This window comes from Hypanus sabinus, unplaced genomic scaffold (genome assembly GCF_030144855.1).
Source record: "Hypanus sabinus isolate sHypSab1 unplaced genomic scaffold, sHypSab1.hap1 scaffold_1232, whole genome shotgun sequence".
Taxonomy (NCBI): domain Eukaryota; kingdom Metazoa; phylum Chordata; class Chondrichthyes; order Myliobatiformes; family Dasyatidae; genus Hypanus; species Hypanus sabinus.
This window is the reverse complement of record NW_026779295.1, coordinates 50,337-73,969: the sequence shown is the minus strand read 5'-3', so window position 1 is coordinate 73,969 and position 23,633 is coordinate 50,337. Positions and strand designations below refer to the sequence as shown.

At 41.2% G+C, this 23,633-nt stretch overlaps 1 long non-coding RNA gene across 1 annotated transcript; it reads left to right on the top strand.

Annotated features, from left to right (window-relative positions):
- Positions 1-14,407: 14,407 nt before the first annotated feature.
- On the top strand, positions 14,408-20,926 carry LOC132386625 (uncharacterized). The gene is made up of 3 exons (XR_009509611.1): positions 14,408-14,561; positions 16,213-16,259; positions 20,382-20,926. It is a non-coding gene; the product is annotated as an uncharacterized LOC132386625 (long non-coding RNA).
- Positions 20,927-23,633: the final 2,707 nt, after the last annotated feature.

Genomic DNA, 23,633 nt, shown 5'->3' with positions numbered 1-23,633 from the left:
GGATATTTGCCATACACACACATACTCATTGCAGAAATCAAAATCATATTTCTGGAGGTGTATTTCCTTAGCATCAGCTTGGCTTACAATTGAGACTGGATACAATTGGAAAGGAAGCTGAAATGTTTTCTCTGGAACACCAGAGACTGAGGCGGGATCAGATAAAAGTTTATAAGATTAAAAGAGGCACAGATAGATTAGACAGGGAGTATCTGTTTCCCGTGGTTGAAATGTCAAATACCAAAGGGCAGGCATCTAGAGTGAGAAGGCATGGGTTCAAGGGGCACATGAGAGGTAGGCTTTTGACTCAGAGAGTTGTGGATGACTGGAATGCATTGTTCCTACGAGCTCTTAACAGATCTTTACTTACCAAACGGTTACCTGCTGTGTTCTGGACAGCTATGTGGGAATATGCATCTCAGACTTTCGCACATATTTTCCTGTGAATTGACAAGAAACAAAGAACAGTGAATTCAGCTTGCAGCTCCGTTATCTCAGACTATTGACTTTGTTGCCCATGGAAGAATTCCACAGCATGCTTTCTGGAGTGCTGTTGCACTGAAAAGGGTTCAGGTATGAGGACAGGTGACAGAAAATAGTTGAGAGAATAACACACGCCAATCCTCATGGAGGGATCAGAAATTAAATGAGGGAGCTAAGTTCCTGGGTGTGAAAATATCCGAGGACCTAACCTGGACCCAACATATTTATGCTGTGGTAAAGAAGGTATTTCGGCGGCTATATTTCAATAGAAATTTGAGTAGATTTTGAATGCCACCAAAAACGCTATACTTTCTTGGAAGCTTGACAAAATTTGACATGTTAGCTGAAACATTTACAAATTTCCACAGTTGTTTGTTAGAGAGTATATTGACTGGTTTTCTCGTGGCCTGATATGGAAGCATCAATGCCATTGTACGGAAAAGCCTGTCAGTAGTAGTAAATATGGCCCAGTCCGTCATTGGTAAACCAAACCCACTAATCCCTCCTACCTACACCATGTCCAAATCCCTCCATCTTTCTGCATCAGATCACCTCTCAGTCTCTGGAGTTGCAGTGAAAACAACTATTTTATTACCCCTCTTGTGATAGTACACACCCTTTAACTGAGGCAGCATCCTGGTAAACATACTCTGCACCCTCTACTGAGCCTCCACATCCTTCCAAGTGTGGGGCCACCAGAAATTTATGCAGTGATCCTGACGTGGCCCAACGAGAGTTTTACCAAGTTGGAACATGAATTTTGAACTCAGTACCTGGACAAATAAATGAAAGCATTCTGTAAGCTTCTCTGAAGCAACATATCAACCTGTGTAGCTACATTCAACTAGCAATGAATGGGGATGCCATGATCTCTGCTCAGCAACACTCTAAAAGACCTTGTCCATAACAGAGTTCTGTCTCTTTGCATTTGCCCTGCAGAGTTGCAGTTCCTCACATTTCTCTGGGTCAAATTCCATCTGCCATTTCTCAGCCTATATCTGCAACTGATCTATATTTTGTTGTATTTATTGCCACTCCCTTGTACTATCCACAGCTCCGTCAATCCTGGTATCATCTGCTAATTTACTAACGAATCCATCTACATTTTCATCCAGGACATCTAGAGACATTACAAGCAGCAGAGGTCCCATAATAGACCGCTGTGAAACTCCACTAATCGAAGACCTCCAGCTCCAATGTTTTTCTTTAACCACTCCTCCTGTCTCTTATGCGAAAGCCAGTACTGACTCCAAACAGCCAATTCCTTGCCAACCACATGCATCTGAATTTTCCGGATTACCATCCAAAAAGACTTTGCCCAGCGCCTGAGTAAAATCAATGTAGATACACGCACTGCCTACCCTTATCAAGCTCTATGTAAATAGCTTCTATTTGGATAAACAAGTTTGCCAAGAATAATCAATTGAAGGTGACCATGAACAAACAGGTCCTGACTCAGTGTCGTCAGTTGGGGGTCGTATGTCCGCACTGTCCCTGGGATCAAATCCACATATTTAGACATCAAAGTTAACACTATTGCTGCCAGAAGAAGTGAGAAACAAGATACACTTAAACATCATCCATAACATTTCCAATCTGTTGAACCCATTTCCCTGCAATTTAGTGAAAGACTGTCTATAGCCGTAGTTATGTGACTTGTCAGGACCTCAGTCCGAGCATGATTCAGCTGTACCCTGTCCAATCAAATCATCTCCATTCCTCCCCAAAAGTGGGACCAAAGTATCATGAATATCAGCAATCTTCCTCCAGTCTTTGAGGCACACTTTTAACTCCCTAATCTAATTGATCCTGTAACAAGCGCACGCACTTTACATAACAATGCAGAGTATATTAACCTTTTGATTCTGATTCCTATATTTATTTCTTAGCTGCTTAGCAGTCACTTTTCAGTGGTTATCCTATTTGCTGGACTCACCTGGACCAGGACCACTGATCATTTTTTTTCTCCCACCCCAAATTCCTCCGCAGTTCAGATGTGATGCCCCAAATCTATTATTTACTTATTTATTGAGATGCAAGATGGAACAAGGACTTCCATCCCCTCAAGCTGCGCCACCTAGTAAACCAAGGTACAAGCTGTGTAATCACAGGACAATTTGTAATGATCAATTCCCAAGCCTATCGGTCTTTGAACCGTGAAAAGAAACTCGATCAGTCGGGAATATCCCAAGCTTTCCACTCAGTGGATGTAAAGAGACTCCGGGCATGATGGGACTGGAATTGTTCTCCAAACTCCGGAACGTCCCAGTCGCCCCACTCTTTGAGAAATGTGAAAGGCAGAAGATAGGAAAGAAGGGGCCAGATAATCAGACTTTAGTGGTAGGGACGATGTTGGAGTTGATTGTAAAGGATGTGGTTTAGGGATTCTGGGAGGCACGAATAGCTTGTCGGTTTCCTTGAGAAAACCATGCCTGACTAATCTGTTGGAATTCTTTGAAGAAAGAAAAAAATAAGATAGACAAATATGTTGATGTTGTGTCGATGTAGATACGTTGATGTTGTGGACATAGATTTTCAGAAGGCTTTTCACAAGCTGCCACACATAAGGCTGTTTAACAAACTATAAACCCATGGTATTATTGAAAAGATACCAGCACGGATTCAAGAAGTGCTGCTTAGCAGGAGGAAAAGAACGGGGAGAATGGGATCCTTTTCTGATTCATTACCTTGACTATTGGTGTTCCTCATGGCTTTGTGTTGTGACCAATTTTTTTTTATTATATGAGAATGATTTGAATGATGGGATTGATGGACCTGATGGAATTGATGGCCTTGTTGCAAAGTTTGCAGACGATACAAAGAGAAGTGAATCGGCAGGTAGATTTGAAAGAATAGGGAAGATACAGAAGAATTCGACACATTAAGGGAATGGTCAAATAAGTGGCAGATGAATCCAATGTTGAGAGGTTTATGGTTGTAAACTTTGTTAGAAGAAATGAAAGTTTTACTGCTTTCTAAATGGAAATAAAACATAAAAATCTGAAGTGCAAAAGCATTTGGGATTCCTGTGCAGCATTTGAAAACTTAATTTGTTGGTTGATTCTGTGGTCAGGAAGGTAAATGCCGTGTAAAATTTTATTTCAAGAGAATCAGAATATAAAACCGAGGATTGAATGTCTTGTAATATGAAGAGCATTTAGAACATAGAACATGGAAAACTTCCAGCACAATGCAGGTCCTTTGGCCCACAATGGTTTACCGAACATTTTTTTGAATTTCGAATTTACCCCGGATTACACATAGCCCTCTATTTTTTTCTAAACTCCATGTTCCATCCCAGGAGTCTCTTCAAATACCCTATTGTATCCTCCTGCACCATTCCACAAACTCATCACTCACTGCTTAAAATACTTACCCCTGACATCTCCTCTGTATCTACTTCCAAACACCTTCAAAATGTGCCCTCACTCATTAGCCTTTTCAGCCCTGGGATAAGACCTCTGACTATCTGCACAAACAAAGCCCCTGATCATCTTATACACCTCTATTATGTCACCACTCATCCTTCGTTGCTCTGAGAAGAAAAGGACAAGATCATTCAATCTATTCTCAATGGGCATGCTCCTCACTACCGGGACCATCCTCGTAAATCTCCTCTGCACCCTCTCTGTAGTCTCCACATTCTTCCTTATGTACAGCGACCAGAACTGGACACAGTATTCCAAGTGGGGTCTGACAGGGGTACTATATAGCTGCAATATTATCCTCTCGGCTCTTGATCTCAATCCCACAGTTGGTGAAGGCCAATGCACCGTATGTCTCATCAACCACAGTCAACCTGAACAGCAGCTTTGAGTGTCTTATGGACTTGGACCCCAAGATCCCTCTGTTCCTCCACACTGCCAAGAATTTTACTATTAATACTATATTCTGACATCATAATTCACCTACCAAAATGAACCACCTCACATTATCTTTGTTGAACTCCATCTGCCAACTCTCAGTCCAGTTTTGCACCATATCAATGTTCTGCTGTGAAATCTGACAGCTTTCCACACTATCCACAACACGCCCAACCTCTGTGACATCAGCAAATTTACTAAATCCTCTTCCACTTCCTCATGTAGACCATTTATAAAAATCAGAATGAGAAAGGCGTCCAGAACAGGTCCCTGAGGCACACCTCTGGTCGCCGACCTCTATGCAGAATATGACCCGTTTAAAATCACACTTTTCCATCTGTGGGCAAGCTAGTTCTGGATGCTCAAAGCAATTTCCCTTGGATCCCATGCCTGCTTAGTTTCTCCATAAGCTTTCCATGGGATATCATATGAATTGCATTACTAAAGTCCATATACACTACGTTTTCCGCTCTACCTTCATCAATATATTTAGTTACATCCTCAAAAAATTCAATCAGACTCGTAAGGCACAACCTTCTTTGACAAAGCCATGCTTTTAATTTATAATCATATTATACCTCTCCATATGTTTATAAATTCGACCTCATGGGATCTCTCCACCAAAGTACTAACCATCAACTGAAGTAAGACTCACTGGTCTTCAATTTCCCGGGCTAACTCTGCTTCCTTTGTTGAATAATGGAAAAAGATCTGCAACACTCCAATCCTCCGGAACTACTTCTGTCCCCATTCATGAAGCAAATATCATTGCCATGGGCTCCACCCCTCGCCTTCCACAGTCGCCTGTGTTCCATTCACACGTATCCCCCGGCACTCTTTATTGGTCCTATTCTCTCACGTCTTATCCCCTTGCTATTCCTGTCATTGTATAATGCCTTGGGGTTTTCCTTTATCCTGCTCATCAATCCTTCACCTGGCCGCTTCTGGCCTCAATCTTCCAGATCTCAATCATTATCTAGTCTTTCGCACCTTTCATGAGCTTTTGCTCTCCTCTTGATTAGATTTACAACAGCATTTGTACCCCATGGTTCCTGTCCCGTACCATCCTCTCCCTGTCTCATTAGAACACATCTCTTCAGGAATCCACACAAACATCCACTGAACATTTCCCACATTTCTGCCATACATTTCCTGATAACATCTGCTCCCAATTCAAGCTTCCACGTTCCTACCGGATAGCATGATATTTCCCCCTACTCTTATGAAACGTTTTCCTAACTTATCTGTTCCTATCCCTCTCCAATGTTATGGTAAAGGAGATAGAATTGTGATTTCTATCTCCAAAATGCTCTACCACTGAGAGACCTGACACCTGACTAGGTTCATTTCCCAATACTCGATCAAGTACAGCCTCTCCTCATGTAGGCTTATCATCATATTTTGGCAAGAAACTTTCCTGAACCCACCTAACAATGCCACTCCATCTAAACCCCTTGCTCGATGGAGATGCTAATTAATATTTGGGAAATTAAAATCGCCCACTAAGTCAACCCTGTTATTATTGCATCTTTGATGTCCCTGTCATCTGAGTCACAGGGGCAGACTCTGTGTCAGAAGTGCCACCATAGTTGCTTCCCCCATAGACTGTCTCCCCCCAACAGTACTCTGCATTGTTTTCAAAGCATTTTCATAGCACCAGACATGTTAGACTGCCACCAACATAATAGTACCCTCACCCCATAACCAACATTTCTACTTCATATCCAAGATCCACAAACCCGCCTGTTTCAATGAATTTCTCCCAGAGCCATGAACAGTGAGATCTCTTCCTAAAGGTAAATGCCTTTTCAAAATACACTTGGCCTCTGTTTGTTAACCCTGAGTTTTCCAGAGCCCAACGTATACTCAAAAGTATCAGAAGCAAAGTGGATCTACCTCAGTCTGCACAGGTGAATTTGACTTTCCTCCACTTCTGTAATTTGTGCATTGTTAACCTGCACCGACAAATACACTAGCTCAACAGGTTCAGTAACTCAAGTTCAAGTACAGACAACCAAATAAAGAAATGTTCCTCCAACCCATGGTGCACTCAGAAAACATATACCCACAAAGCACAGCACATAAAACACACCATTGTCACAAATAAATGGCTAAAATAAAATTCAAATACATGCAGTGGGCAGCACGGGTGAATTGTAAAGAGTAAACAGTAAACAATAAACAGCTCACATTGCTCGTGATGAGACCTTGGTGGTGCGAGTATATTTATTAGGTTCTCAGCCTGAGGGAAGAAGCTGTTACCCAGTCTGGCAGTCGTAGATCTGATGCTCCAGCATTTAATTCCTAAAGATTGTGGGTGTCAAAGAGATTGGCGGATGTGTGGTACGAGACCTGAACAAATTCAACTTCGTTATTTCACGAATGCTGCCCTCAAACGTTGTTAACATTCATTCTGTCTTTGTTCCTTGAGCGTGTCCTGTCAAACAGCCAGTCCAGAATTCTTGTTGTCATGGAGAATGGCTGGGAACAGAAGCAGTTCTTGCAGTCTCCATTTCCCTAAGTTCATCTTTCTCCCTCTATGATACGTCAGTCTTCCATCAGCTGAATAACAGAACTGAGCAGCAACAAGATAAGCAAGGCCACATGGTCGACAGGCACCAGTAGAACACACAAAGGGTGAAATATACATTGATCGATTTGTACTTTTTATGACTGCACAGAAAATATATTGGAATACGATGCACTGTTTCGATGTAAGTGAACAATTGGTGAGGTGTAGAAGAGGATATTTTAGGTCCGAATGTAAATGTCTGGGTCAATACGAGTGGCATTCAGATCTGTCACTGAAAGGGTAGCGATGAGCGTACTGGAAATATAGGTGCAGCAGATAAACACCAGTAACATTTTTAAACCTGATGTGGATGTAAGGCAAAGAACACCATGAATCTATCAAGTTCAGACAGTGACCAGCCTCTGATCTCTGCTGGATAGTGGAACAGGTTTAGTAGTCCCACAGGAAACACTGAGATTCTAAAATGTTTGAGATTATCACTCATCATTCACTCAAAATCTACATTATGCAAGCTGTCCTCTTACTACAATTTTTCTCTGGAGAACCTGCTCAGAATGGCCTAGGACAATTCATCTGGGTATGTTTCCATCTTGGCCCACAGACACTTCATAACGCCAGTCCATGGGGTTAATTCAGTATTAAGCCCGAAAGCTGAGTGCTGCTTACTATATATAAAGTCACACTCGATAACGGAGTCAGCTCACAGGGGAGCTGGAAGCACCAGTGACAGTAGATCAGTTTGACAATTGATCCTCTGCACTGGTTTGCCAGCTGACTGCACATCAGCTGGACTCGAAGAGCACAGGGCCAGTTCCAGAGCGAGCTGCTGCTCTGCTGACATCGGCAATCAGTGAGGAGCTTTTTCCACAAACTCAGTGTTAAAGATTCATCGGCTGAAAACACATGTCCACTATTACAAAAAGAAAATAATCTGAACTACTTAATAAAATAGATTTGGAGAAATATACTGCACAGAAAACAGGCACTTCAGCCAAACACATCCACTCTGAGCAAGTTACCTGAATGAGCTTCTTATTTGCCCTCAATGACCCTCTAAACCTTTCTAATCAATGCACATGTCCAAATGTCTTCTAAATGGTATAAACATGTCTATTAACTTAGTTTGTACTTAGTAAATCTGAGATGAATTTAGCCAGGGGATTTCCCAGCTTGTGAACTGGGAAGATCTGTGGAATGTCACTCTCTCTTTTTGGACTCTATGGAAAGTCTATGGTGGAGCACAGGGGCCGTCGGCTGAGTCCAATGCAGGATTTACAGTTGTCCAGTTATGGGGATTTCCCTCCACGGATACGTATTAGTCGCAATTAGAGATCAGACTTGACATCTGTTGCACAAAGACCAGCTCGTTCAATTCATATAAAGTCTGCAGGGTAACATAGTATTCCTCAGCTGACGAGAAATAAATCTCAATAATTTATTCACGATGCCTGATGACCTACCTTTTTCCCTTCAGGAGCTGGGGTTTGGATTCAAAGATATTAAGTGGTGTAAAGTGCTGACCACTGATTTGCTACGTGGAAGTGGGTGAGATGCTTCTGCATTGACAGAAAAGCTGATGTCATCCTGTTACATATTCCGGCAACAATGAATATATGAGTTCGGCAAGGGGTTCTGTATAACAAATAACACGTTTATTAAACACAGAAAACAAACCCCCCAAAAGTAACCAAACACTAACGTAACCGGAAACAGCTGTTGTGCGGCAGCTCAAACAGTCCTTAAAGCGATATTGCAAAAACAGTTCTTTAAAGTAGTATTGCCAAAAGTTCGATATGCTCACAGTTCAGCTAAAAGGAGAGACTTTATAAGACTATTTAAATTTTCTTTCACGTCGCTTCACTTCGATACCCGATGTCGAACTTCTCCCACGACGAATTTACAAAACGGAACGGCTTAAAGGCACTGACCTTTCCTTTATCGCACTGTCCTCAATCTCCTGCTTTCCCGCAGAGATTAACACGTGAACAGTCCACGAAATCCTTTCGAATAAGGATTAAATAAGGTCGAACCCGTTTCACCGTCGAAGTAGATCCTCCTCGATCTTCGATCTTCACTCTCCACTGATTTCGGAACTAGCAGTATTTCAAGAACCTGCTGGCAATGATCTTTTAAACTTTTGGCATTTGATAAAACTTCACCCTTCAGCTAAACTGCGTCATCCCATTAAATCACGCAGTGGCATGAAATCAACTTGACAAATCCAGCCACGAGCTGTCCCTCCTCACAGGGTGGAGTCTTCCTTTTATAACCAGTTAAAAAAAAACTGTCACATGATCTCTACTGGTGGGAAACTGACGTTATTTCACCATCACAAGACCATTACCTCAAGTCCAGTACAGCTTCAACCCCTGTCAAGTGACAAGGGCACCACTGTCATGTCACGAGTACGTAACCATCCATTCAGGGAATATACTGTTTTTAACTTTCCATTTGTTTTACAGTACCCAGTGAAAAGCATCCACTTCATGTGACAGAAGCCATAACAGATCATAAGTCTGTTGGTTATTCAAACTCTATCTGGAGACCTAATAGAGAAATCCCATCCTTACCCATTCTGGTTTTTCTTCACTCTCATCCCTACATCTAGACTCCTGACTCTTATCTGCCTCCTGACAAGCCTTTTGATAGTATCAAGTCTCCAGGAGCTTGTCAGGACGGGGACAGGATTGGACCCAAATGCAGAACGCAGGCACTGAAGTACTAGGGGTAGGACAGGATGGGGATGCCATGGCATGCAGGGGCTTATGCAGGCGGGGCTGGATCCCCGATTTCGTGATAGGGCAGGAGGATCCCAGAGCTCGTGGCGGGCCGCATGGATCCCGGGCAGGGCCACCTCCCAGGCTAAAAACACGGAGGCATCTGCAAGGAGCGGACACCTGGGCAGGTGCGGGGCACAACCCTTAGTGAGTAATGGGTGGAAAGGGCAGAATCCCCACCGGGCAGCGGCAGTCCAGCCAGTCCTGCCCGAGGAAGGCAAGGAATCAGAAGAAAGTTGGGTCCAGGGAGAGCAGTAGGGCTACCATGATACACCGGTTTATTGGGAAGGGCAACCGACAGCGTGACAGCGCAGGCAAGGCGACTAAGGCGGAACAGCGGGACCAGCGCACAGGAGAGAAGCAGTGGAACAAGACCAACCGGACAGAACAGATGCAGAAGAGGCCGGCAACCAGGGCAAAACAGGATTCCGAGCAGGCCGGCAACCAGGGAAAGAGCAGAATTCAGAGCCGGCAGCCCAGGTACAGATCGGGTAAAACCGGCTTCGGAGTAGGACAACCCACACCCAGGCTCAGTCCGCGAGTCCCTTATAAACACCTGCCCCCTATTAGGCGACAGCTGTCCCTCCTTAAGTCAGGACGATCCAATGGCTCCGGGTGACAGGAGGGCTGGCTGGAGGAAGAGAAGAGTGCTTAGATTCATGGTACTTTGCTTCCACTATTGGGGAAGGATGGAGATGATTTGATTGGACAGGTTCCAGCTGAAACATGCTAGGTCTGAAGTCCTGACAAATCACATAACTAGTGCTGTGGACTGTATTTCACTAAATAGCAGGGAAGTCGGTTCAACAGATTGGAATTGGAATGTTTTTATTATTGCCATAGGTACCGCAATAGTGAATGTTTTGCATGTGTACCCTTGAGACAAATCAAATCATATCGTTACACAGTGTAATGAGGTAGGATAAGGTAAAACATTAATAATGCAGAAGGTGTAGAATAATGTGCTGAATAATTACAATAGAATTAAGGAAAAGTATGGATGAAATAATAGCATCCATGACATCACTGACGAGCGCTGCCTCAAAAAGGCAGCATCCATCATGAGGGACCGCCTCCACCCAGGACATGCCTTCTTCCCATTTCTACCATCATGGAGGAGGTACAGGAGCCTGAAGGCACACACTCAATGGTTCAGCGACAGCCTCTTCCCATCTGACATCGGATTTCTTACTTATTTAACTTTTTTATACTATTTTTATAGAAATCTCACTGTGATTTACTGGTTTTATTATAATGTATTACGATGTACTTCTCGAGCATAACAAATTTCAAGACATATAGCAGTGATATTAAACCTAATTCTTTTTGTGAATATTAAAGAGGATACAAAGAGTACTTTTACAGATGTATAAACAGTAAAAGAGAGTGTAGAATGGATATTGGACCTCTGGGAAATGACACTGGAGAAGTTGTCAGATACACTGAAACGGCAGAGAACTGTACACGTACTTTGTGTCAGTCTCCAATGTTTTCCGTCATGAAGAGATGCCAGAAATTGAAGCCTGGGCGGCATTGAGTATCATCACTTTTAATAAGGAGATATTGCTTGGAGAGTTGTAAATCCTGACGGTGGATGGACAAGACACCACGGATTCGCAAAAAGAGGCTGAAGCGATTGTGAAGGCATTCATAGTGCAAGAATAATTAGTCAGGAATTGCTCCCTGTGACCGGGAAATCACAAATGTCACTCTACTCCTGAGGAACACAGGAAGGAAAAAGATAGGAAATTATTGGTTGCTGACCAAGATTGCAGTGGACGGTGCAATTTGAGAGTCCATGCTACGGATGAGGTATAAGTGCATCTTGGTTCTTACTTCTCCTAACAGTAAGAGTGTTCACTTTGATTTTGTAAATATGTGGATTTCATCTCCAGGCACAGTGAGTATATAAGATCCCCATTTGAATACACTAAGATATGAACTGTTTGTTCATAGTCACAGTGCATTGATTAATCTTCACAAACATGTTTATCCAAATATTTGCGCCATTGCAAAATACTCCATTTGAGGTTGTTCCCCTCCCTGAAACACAATATATAGGGGACAACCACCGAAATCTGATACAGCAGTTCAACGAAAGCAACTTCGATTTCTTCGTTACAGGTAAATCTGATTTGTCTGAGTCTTTCTGAAATAATTATTGACAAGCATTAAATGGAGATGGCTTCATTGGTAAATTGGCAGATGATGAAACAATTGATGGAGCTGTGGATAGTGTGGAGAACTGGCAATAAATTTAGCAAAATGTAGATCAATTGCAGATATAGGCTGGGAAATGGCAAATGGAAATTGACCCAGATAAATGTGACGAATTGCACCTCAGTAAGGCAAACGCAAGACAGAACACTGTTATGGGCAAGGTCCTTTGGTGTTGCTGAGCAGAGAGATCATGGCATCCTAGTTCATTGCTAGTTCTAAGTAGCTACACAAGTTGGTATGTTGTTTAGAAATAGGCTTACAACATGCTTGCATTTATTATTCAAATAATTTAGCTCAATAGTCATGTTCCTACTTTGTAAGACTCTCGTTGGGCCACATCTGGATGACTGCATACAGTTCTGGTTGCCCCACACTTGGAAGGATGCGGAGGCTTTGGAGAGGGTGAAGAATATGTTTACCAGGATGCTGCTTCATTTAGAGGGTGTGTGCTATCACAGGAGGCGTAATAAAATGTTGTTTCCACTGGAGCTCCAAAGGCTGAGGGGTAATCTGATAGAGGATTGCAGGAAGATGGAGGGTATGGACATGGTATAGGCAGGAAGGATTAGTGTTTGGGTGTTTTTGATTTGCTTTATAGCTAGTTCATCACAACATTGTGGCCCAAATGGCCTGGTGCTGTGCTGTACTCGTCATTGTTCTATGTTCTCAAAGCATTTTCATAGCAAACTGACATGTTTGACTGTTACTTTGTAGCTGTTGGTTAAATCCTTTGCAATTTACAACTTGCTATTTCTAAACTCAAGGTAAAGATTCCAATTAGAATTTTAAATCTCTCACAATATCATTAAACATGTTGGCTCCTAAACTACACAAGCAGCAATGACGTTAAATTAGTTTCGACATTCCATGTTCATGAGATGTAGATGTTCTTCTGCACACCATTGATTTAGCATGTCGTAATTTGAGTTAATAGCACCTTTCTGTCACCTTAAACAGTCTGACATATCACAGAAACAAATATTTTCACCCATAGAACTGCCAAAGATCAGATGACTTATCTTTAAACGCTGGAATCTCTTGTACATGAAAGTCGCTGAAGGTTCTGAGATTCTCAAACCACCCTGCCTGGCACATGTGATCAATCCATGGTCAAGGTCACTAAGATCTCATTTCTCTTCTATGCTGATGTTTGGTCTCAACAGCAAATGAATCTCTTGACCATTCCAGAATGCTTTTATGCATTAAGTTACATCGAAAATTTTGGATGATGAGATATCGGCACTAACAAGTGTAATGGGATGTACGGGTGTCCATAATAAAATGGCCACTGAATGTATTATGCTCTGATTGGGCTGTCCTGAACCATTTCTCTGTCATTGAGGTATTTTAGAAGTAGAGTTTCTGATAAATTGAAAAAACAGCATCCAATCTCACTCATGCAGCAATGTTACGACAATGTGTTTGATAATGACACTGATAGAAAGGACAAGGACTGAACACCAGGGAGAACTTGCCCATCTTTTCCAAGGTACATGGAAATCACTCAAGAGGCTTTAACATCTCTGTCTGGATTGCTTCAGAGCTGCATTGAAATAGCATCCTAGAATTTGAACTGTTCACAAGATTGGACCTTGAACCCATTCTATAGCCTCAAGGGAAGAATCACACCACCTGGTCACACTTGACACTGATACGAACTCAGCATAAAAACAACTTTAGGGAAATGGAAAACAATCAGCTCAGCAAAGGCAGCAGTACAGGAACTTGCAGCTCATACGGAATGGAATCTAAATTCATACTCTCTGTGATTAAAGAAGAGAATAGTAATTTTAATGTTATTCTATGTACAATTGAAGGGTCTTCTAAAGTAGTCTTCAAGGCTACTAGAGTCTGTACTTCTGCAGATAATCTATTACCTTCAGTGACAGGTATCTGATTGTACAAGACAATATGTGGGAACTGAATTCAGCACAGATATACTATAGCCTATTGTTGAACACACACAACTTAAACTACAAAAATACAGTATTGCCTTTAAAACTGATCTGATTTACTGTCCCAGCTATCCAACGATAAGTCATTCTTGTCATATAGAAGTATGTCTGTATTCACTTTACCTGTATTCTCTGTTTTCTGAAATATTCTACCTCTCAATTTGTAGTTTCCAAAAGTCATAGGAGCAGAATTAGGCCATTTAAACCCAAAGGGTTTGCCCCACCATTCCATTTTGGCTGATTTATTATCCCTCTCAACCCCATTTGCTTCCCCTGGTCAGGAACCTTTCACAAACATACTAATGAATAATCTATCAATCTCCACTTTACACATCCCCAATCACTTAGCTTCACAGCTGTCTGTGGCAAGCAATTCCACAGATTCACCACCTTCTGGCTCGAGAAATCCCTCCTCATCCCTGTTGTAAAGGGACATACTTCTACTCCAAGGCTGTACCGTCTGGTCCCAAACTCCACCACCACAAAATACATCCTCTCTACTTCAACTCTATCTATGTCTTTCAATAACCATAAGCTTTCAATGTCCTTCTTTTCTCTTTACCAGAGCTATCAAAAGTGAGATACCTTCCTCCAGATAATGGCCTTCCAAAAAACACTTGTCGTCCTGGTGTTTCTCCTGCTGCTTGTTAACACTGAGTTTTCCAAAGCTCAAATGACCGGACATTTTGAACACAGATTAAACAGTAATGCAGAGGGAATTTCTTCACAGGTAGGATTGTCTTACCTCCACTTCTTTAACAGTGTTCATTGTTGAAATTGCCTGCAATCCCAAAAATTGAACAGGTTCAGGAACTCAAGTTCAAATTCAATTTTCTTCACAGATATACAACCAAACGAAACAACATTCCTCTACAACGTGCTCCAACCACAGAACATTGATCGCACAAAGCACATAAAACTAAATATTGTCAAAAATAAGTGAATAAAATATAATTCACAATGCATGCAGTGTGCAGCACATTAAAAAAACAACTAACAGTAAAGAACTCACTGTCTTGTGATGAGAGGTCGGGAGTGGCAGGGCATTCATTGGTTTTGTAACCTAATGAAAGAAGCTATTACCCAGTCTAGCAGTCATAGTCCTCAAGCTCCAGTACCTCCTTCCCGATGATTATAGGTCAAAGAGATTGGGAGATACGTGCAAGGGATCCTCAATGATGCTTTGGGCTTTGACTAAATCAAATGTGTCAGATCATTAATATTCCAAACAACATTTTATTTAAAGTCAAACATCTATTTTTTGATATAATGAACATACTGAAATGCAATAAAAAAACATTAATTTTTCCAAGTCAAATTGAGTTTATTCTTATTATCATAAATTCAGTGAGGTGCGGATTCAGTACCAAGGAAAATTTGCATGCAGCAACATCACAAAGATGAAGGGACAGACAGCACACAGAATATAGATTATGCATTAGCTCTTCCTTAAGTCATGCCATATGCAATAAAGTCGATTTGCCATCATGAGTATATATTTTCAGAAGTTAATTGGCTGGAATAGTAATGAATGGGAGATTGGTTTGACTAGACAAAATAGATGAATGTTACTTGAGGCAGGCATCCCCAGGGCTGAAAACAACGTCAATTACAATTTCCCACGAGAAGTTACTCACGGACAGTTATAGAAAATCGTGTTGGTCTTGCAATGGAAATGTTCCCATGATACTTCAGGGTTTATTCATCGAGAAGATACTTTGATTGATGCACAAGTGGGGTGGGAGGTGGACGGAAATTTTGGAAATATTTTCTGAGGAGCTGTCTGGTCAAATTAAATAGTGAGAACTGGTGCCGAATACTTTCCTGTGTTCAATGGTGGATGATGTTCACCAATGACGGACTGGGCCATATTTAGTACATATTACAGGCTTTTCCGTACAATGGCATTGATGCTTCCATATCAGGCCAAGATGAAACCAGTCAATAAACTCTCTAACAGACATCTGTAGAAATTTGTCAATGTTTCAGATAATAATTCAAATTTTGTCAAGCTTCCAAGAAAGCATAGCATTTTTGGTGACATTCCAAATCTCCTCAAATTCCTATTGAAATATAGCCGCCGTCACACCTTCTTTACAGCTGTATCAATATGTTGGGTCCAGGTTAGCTCCTCGGACATACTGGCCCCCAGGGGCTTTAAATGGCTCCCTCACTGCATTTCTGATCCCTCCATGAGGATTGGTGTGTGTCATTCACTCAACTATAATGTGTCATCTGTCCTCATACCCGAACTCTATATTCTCAAACCCGACCTCCGGAAAACACGGTGAGGAATTCTTCCATGGGCAAGAAAGTCAATGGTCTGAGATAACTGAGCTGCAAGTTGAATTCACAATTCTTTGTTTCTTGTCAATTCACAGGAAAATATGAGCGAAAGTCTGAGAAGCAGATTCCGACGACACAACAGGTGACTTTGTGGTTTGTTAGAAGTAAAGGTCTGTTAAGATCTATTAAGAACTGTGCATTCCAGTGATCCACCACTCTCTGAATAAAAAAAAAACCCTACGCCTCACATGCCCTTTGAACACACGCCTTCTCACTTTAAATGCCTGCCCTTTGATATTTGACATTTCAACCCCGGGAATCAGATACTCCCTGTCTACTCTATCTATGCCTCTTTTAAACTTATAAACCTTCATCGGAATTCCACACATGATCTGGTGCTCCAGAGGAAACAACTCACCGTCCTTTCCAATTGTATCCAGTCTCAATTGTAAGCTAAGCTTTCGCTGAGGAAATACAGCTCCAGTAATATGATTTTTATTTCTGCATGTGTGTGTGTGGCAAATATCCATCGACATTTCCTGGTACATGCTTCAGAGCATCGACTGATGATAAGAGGATGTTCACCATGACACTGGAGTAAACTCTAGATGTCTCATTCTCCTGTGTAGTAAAGGACTTCAGTTTGCTGCATCCTACTGCAAGTTCTGAGTTATCATAATTCAAAAATGAGCAATGCTAAAAGTTCACGTGCAACGGTTGTATTTATATTTTCTGCCCATTACACTACTGGTGTTTTTGGCAGCAATAAAGGTCTTCCTTCTCTGGCTGTGTTCAGTGCTTCCTTCATCATGTCAGTGTTACGCCTGTGACAATAGACAATAGGTGCAGTAGACCATTCGGCCCTACAAGCCTGCACCGCCATTTTGAAATCATGGCTGATCAATTACTATCAATACCCTGTTCCTGCTTTGTCCCCATATCTCTTGATTCCCTTATCCATGATACCTATCTAGCTCCTTCTTGAAAGCATCCAGAGAATTGGCCTCCACTATCTTCCAAGGCAGTGCATTCCAGACCCCCACAACTCTCTGGGAGAAGACGCTTTTCCTTAACTCTGTCCTAAATGACCTCCCCCTTATTCTCAAACCATGCCCTCTGGTACTGGACTCTCCCAGCATCTGGAACATATTTCCTGCCACTATCTAGTCCAATCTCTTAATAATCTTACATGCTTCAATCAGATCCCCTCTCAATCTCCTTAATTCCAGCGTGTACAAGCCCAGTCTCTCTAACCACTCTGCGTAAGACAGTCCAGACACCCCAGGAATTAACCTCGTGAATCTACGCTGCACTTCCTCTACAGCCAGGATGTCCTTCCTTAACCCTGAAGACCAAAACTGTACACAATACTCCAGGTGAGATCTCATCAGGGCTCTGTACAAATGCAGAAGGATTTCCTTGCTCTTGTACTCAATTCCCTTTGCAATAAAGGCCAACATTCCATTAGCCTTCTTCACTGCCTGCTGCACTTGCTCATTCACCTTCAGTGACTGATGAACAAGGACTCCGAGATCTCATTTTATTGCTCCATTACCCAACTCTAAACCGTTCAGATAATAATCTACCTTCCTGTTCTTACTCCCAAAGTGGATAACCTCACACTTATTCACATTAAACGCCATCTGCCTAGTATCTGCCCACTCAGCCAGCCTATCTGTCACCCTGAATTCTCCCAGCATCCTCATCACATGTCGTACTGCCATCCAGCTTAGTATCATCAGCAAATTTGCTGATGTTATTTTTTATGCCTTCATCCAAATCATTAACGTAAGTGGTAAACAGCTGTGGTCCCAATACCGAGCCCTGTGGCACCCCACTAGTCACCACCTGCCATTCCGAGAAACACCCATTCACACCTACCCTTTGCTTTCTATCTGCCAACCAGTGTTCTATCCATGTAAATGCCTTCCCCCCGATGCCATGAGTTTTGATTTTACCCACCAATCTTCTATGTGGGACCTTATCAAATGCCTTCTGAAAATCAAGGTACACTACATCCACTGCATCTCCCCCGCCTAACTTCCTGGTTACTTCCTCGAAAAACTCCAACAGATTAGTCAAGCATGATTCACCCTTGGTAAATCCATGCTGGATCGGGCCAATCCTATCACTCCTATCTAGATATGCCACTATTTCATCCTTAATAATGGACTCCAGCATTTTTCCCACCACCGATGTCAGGCTGACAGGTCGATAGTTCTCTGTTTTCTCCCTCTTCATTTTTGAGAATTGCAAGATCGCTATTAAGTCAGGGTAGGAGACCCAGGAAATGAGAGAGAGAAGTTTGGAATGTCCTGGCCCCCAGCGATACAAAGCCACGGAAAAGGTCATTGTTTCTTGGAGGCGGAATTGTGTATTGAGTACTCTGCTTCATGGAAGCCCTCAGGCAACGTGGGCAGGTTAGGGGATGGCATCATTCCACCCTGAGTGACATCTGAGACCCTATGAGTGGGGATAAAAGAGGGTCTGGGGAACAGCTCCTTGAGACGCACCAGAAGAAAGGCTAGAACTCCTGTAACAGCGTAATAGTGAAAGCCGGCAGAAAAGCCCACGTAGAAATATAGAAATATAAAACCATAAATAATTAAATAATAATAAATTATGCCAAGTGGAAGTAATCAGTGATTCATAGTCATTTTATTCGTGACAACATTAATTCGTTATCTGCTAAGCACTGTTTCTGAGTTTAGTCTATTCATTTACTATATTAATAATTCACATGTCAAGACAAGACAAGGTAAAGGAGCAGAAGTAGGCCATTCGGCCCCTTGAGTCTGCTCCGCCACTTCACCATGAAGTTAAGTATTCTCCCATCTCCAATTTCCGACTTTTTCCCCATATTCCTTGATACCCTGACTAATTAGATTCCCATCAATCTCCTCCTTAAACACCCTCAATTATTGGGCCTCCACACTGCATGTGGCAGCGAATTCCATAATTCCACGACCATGATGCCTCAAACAGAATTACAGGACAATGAGTTCCAATCAATTTGCAATCAATGCCCACATTACACAATAATCCGTTTTGCTTTGGTATCATACTACAAACTTTCTCAATGTTTCTGTTGACATGTCACTCATTAAGTGAATACCAAATCGTCAGTCCTGTTGTAGTGATTTGAACTGCTTTGTAATTTAATTAAAATTGTCATTTGATAACGTATATTGATAACTTTCAACAAAAGTAATCAGTCTATAATATTAGCTAAGCAGAGTCTGCTGTGTCACATATCGGGGAATGTTTCTGTTCTCTTGATAAAACTAGATCTATGTAAAGGCAACAAAGGAGCACATTATGAACTTTAATTAATATTGTATAATACAATAGTTGTATCTAGTCTCAATTGTAAGCCAAGCTGACACTGAGGAAATACAGCTCCAGAAATAATATTTTTATTTCTGCAAGGAGTATGTGTGTGTGGCAAATATCAAGCAGCATTTTTTGGTGCATGATTCAGAGCACACGACTGATGATAAGAGGATGTTCACCACGACATTGGAGTAAATTCCAGATGTCTCTTTCTTCTGTGCAGTAAAGGAATTAAATTTTCTGCATCCTACTATAAGTTCTGAGTTATCATAATTCGAAAACAAACAATGCTGAAAGACAAATGCAACTGTTCTATTTATATTTTCTGCCCATTACACTACCGGTGTTTTTGGCAGCAATAAAGGTCTTCCTCTCTGGTTGTGTCCAGGGCTTCCTTCATCATGTCAGTACTTCCACTTAGTTTTCTCTACTGTCTAGTATGCATTTCATGTGGAGACTCAGGAATACAGTTACACTCAGATGTAGAATTATTCTTTATTGCTTTTCCAGACCAGTTTTGATTTACCAGTCTGAATTTTTATTGCTGAACTGAAACCCTGAACGGGCAGGACCCATGGACATCTCTTCGCCTGGCCTCTACTTATTGACCTGTTAGGTATGGCTGATACTACCAAGAGCTAAAGCAGAAGGCCCTGACTCCAGACAACATAGAACTCAGTGTCATTGAGGCACATGGTCCTTCAAACCTGATGACATGTCTGTGGTCTTCTTGCTGCCCTTTATTTATTGCCATCCCTTATTTCAAGCATTGGCACAATTTAACATTCATCATAATCCACTTCCTCTTGTTCCATACCTTTATGTGTCAGGTTTTTTTTTATCCTATTCAATATTAATCATTTGTTGTATTCCAGGTTTTAAGGTACTATGCTTTCAGTAACAAATGAATATTTCTGAACTTGTGTTGTAGATGGCGAGCTGCCCAAAAGGAACGAGCACTCCCAGCAATGATCCATCGGAAGGAATTCAGTCTGCCAGAAACTTCAGTCAGACAGACAGACTGAACGACATACTTTATGGATCCCGAAGGAAATTGGGTCTCGTTACATTCATACTAAGCAGGAATTGTGTAGAAATATAGCAATATTTAACCAGAAATAATTAAATAATTATAAATTATGCCAAGTAGAAATAATCAGTGATTCATAGTCACTTTATTTGTGACAACATTAATTCGTCATGAGCTAAGTACTGTCTCTGTTATAGTCTATTCGTTTACTCTATTAATAATTCATATTACATTTCAAGCAAGGTAAAGGTGCAGAAGGAGGCCATTCGACCCATTGAGTCTGCTCTGCCACTCCACCATGAGCTGAACTATTCTCCCATCTAGATCCAATTTCCGACTTTTTCCCCATATCCCTTGATACACTGACTAATTAGATACCTATCAATCTCCTCCTTAAGCACCTTCAATGATTGGGCCTCCACACTGTATGTGGCAACGAATTCCATAATTCCTCCACCATCTGGCTAAAAATATGTACCTTTTGCGATAATTTGATGAGAATGCCAGTAGGATAGATAAAGGGGATGCAGTGTATTTTGTATATCTGGGCGTTAAGAGGTCCTTTGACAAAGTGCCACACAGAAGGCTGCGCATTTAATTAAGAGCCCATGGTATTACAAGAATGTTACTAACATGGGTAGTACATTGGCTGATTGGTAGGAGGCAGCGAGTGGGAATAAATGGATCCTGTTCTGGTTGGCTGCCAGTGGCTAGTGGTGATCCGCAGGGTTCCTATGGGGCCACTTACTTTTATGCTGTATATGATGACTTAGATGAAGGAATAGATGGCTTTCCTGCCAGGTTTGCAGATATTAGGAATATTGGTGGAGGGACATGAAATGTTGAGGAAACAGATATGATAGAAACATAGAAACACGGAACTACTGCACAATACAGGCCCTCCAGCCTACAAAGCTGTGCCGAACATGTCCTTACCTTAGAAATTTTGCATTATGCCGATGACCTTTTGCTTTATATTCCTAATGTTGAGACTTTATTAGCTATCGTACATTCTTTTGTCTCCAGTTTTAGTCAGTATTCAGGATAAGAGTGAACTTATTCTATTGAATCATTTAGTATCAATTAATACTAACCTTCCTTTTAAAATTGTAAGAAATAAACTTACTTATTTGGATGGAACAATTACTAAGAACCATAAATAGTTATTTAAAGAACATTTGGGCCTGGGACCCCAAGATCCCTCTGATCCTCCTCACTGCCAAGAGTCTAGGCATTAACTCTACATTCTGCCATCATATTTGACCTACCAAAATGAACCAGGCCACACTTATCTGGGTTGAACTCCATCTACCATTTCTCAGCCCAGTTTTGCATCTTATTAATGCCTCATCTCATTAAATTACCTCGTCTCAGTCATTTATAAAAATCACGAAGAGTTGGAGTCCCAGAATAGATCCCTGAGGCACAACACTGGACTCTGGCCTCCATGCAGAATATGACCCGTCTCCAAGCACATTTTGCCTTCTTGGGGTAAGTCAGTTCAGGATCCACAAAGCAGTGTCTCCTTGGATCCCATGTATCCTTACTTTCTCATGGGGTTGAGGAGGAGATAAAACAAAGGATCATCAGTGATTGAATGGCAGAGCTGATTCAATGGGCCAGATTATCTCATTCTGCTCTTATGTCATATGGTCTTAAATAAGTACGTCTAAAATTAATTATTTATAATAATTTTGTGTTTAATGGGGACAATCTCAAGAGCACAGATATTAGGTATGGTGAATAAATGTTGCCAATATCAGTAGTAACCACTTCCAGTCTTACAATAAATGCTAATGAAGAACACATTGTTTGTATGCTTCATTGATTGTTAATTATTATTACAAGTGTTGCACTATTTCACATTTCTTTAACACACATTATACAGTGTTGAACTTCTATTGGCTGGAACTTTTGGTAGTGACACTAAGTTTCTGACCTTGTGCTGTTGATCAGATTTAACCCAGATGCTCACTGTAACTTGCGGAGAAGATATTCCTGATGTCACTTTCAGGGTCTATGGTGCAGCTGTCTGAAAAAAATGAACAGCACAAATGTCATTATTGTAATCGACATACGGCAACATACATCATCTCCAATATCTATATGATTTTCACTCCAATGGAAGAACTGCAGGAACGAGACTGCAGGATTTTCTGGGATTTGAAATCAGATGGTGTCATTCTCGTAAATGCTTATGTAGTGTTCTCGCACAGCTGTAAAATAACTCTGAACTAAACACCAAGCATAAACCAATCAATGAGGCGGTCCCAGTAAGATTAACCATTTAATGTTCACTCTTCCACATTAAGGTATGGTGAAAACTGTTGATAAAACAATACAAAAAACATACTGTATTTGTTTCCTTCTTGACATCACATTTACATCATAAACACTTGCAAAAGTAAAACGACAACAACAATCTTACATTGAAGTGCAACATACAGTCAGAATCTACCCATGCCATTGACTGGCTTTAAATACATTTCAACACAAACTATCCGCAACGCTTTAAATAACAAAAAACATAAACTTTATCAATCATCATTACTTTTAACAGAATCAGCGTTAACATTTTTAATTCAACATATCGATTATCTCATGAACTTAGGGCGTTGATTCACTAATGTTTCTCGTGCGTAGAAAGAAAACTTTTCTCGCGCTGATACTGTACACATAAGCCCCCTCCTTCCTGTTTCTCCAAACCGGTATTCTCCCACAACACACGGCGAAACCGGGAGTGACGTCATCGCATGCCGCTATATATCACAGAAAACGAATTTACTTTAAACAACCTTAACTTTAACTAGAAAATGATAACAAACAAATTACTAAAGCAAAAGTATAATAAACTAAACAAATGCCTTAAAGGCAACACAGCTTAAGATCTCAAATGACTGCTCCGAAGATAAAATAATTGGTTATTTGGGGAAAGAAACAAGTATATATAATAAAGTTATTACGAACTCCGTGGAGCATGTGGGGATCTTCAGATATACAGGCACTCTCGCTTTCTTTCTTTTTTTTCATTTTCTTTTTTTCTGTAGGGTTGTTAGAGGGGAGGGGCTAAGGGTATATTTGTTTTTCTTTCTGTAATTATTTGAAAACGCAATAAAAACGTTTTAAAAAGAGGATCATTAAAAAAGGTCATTT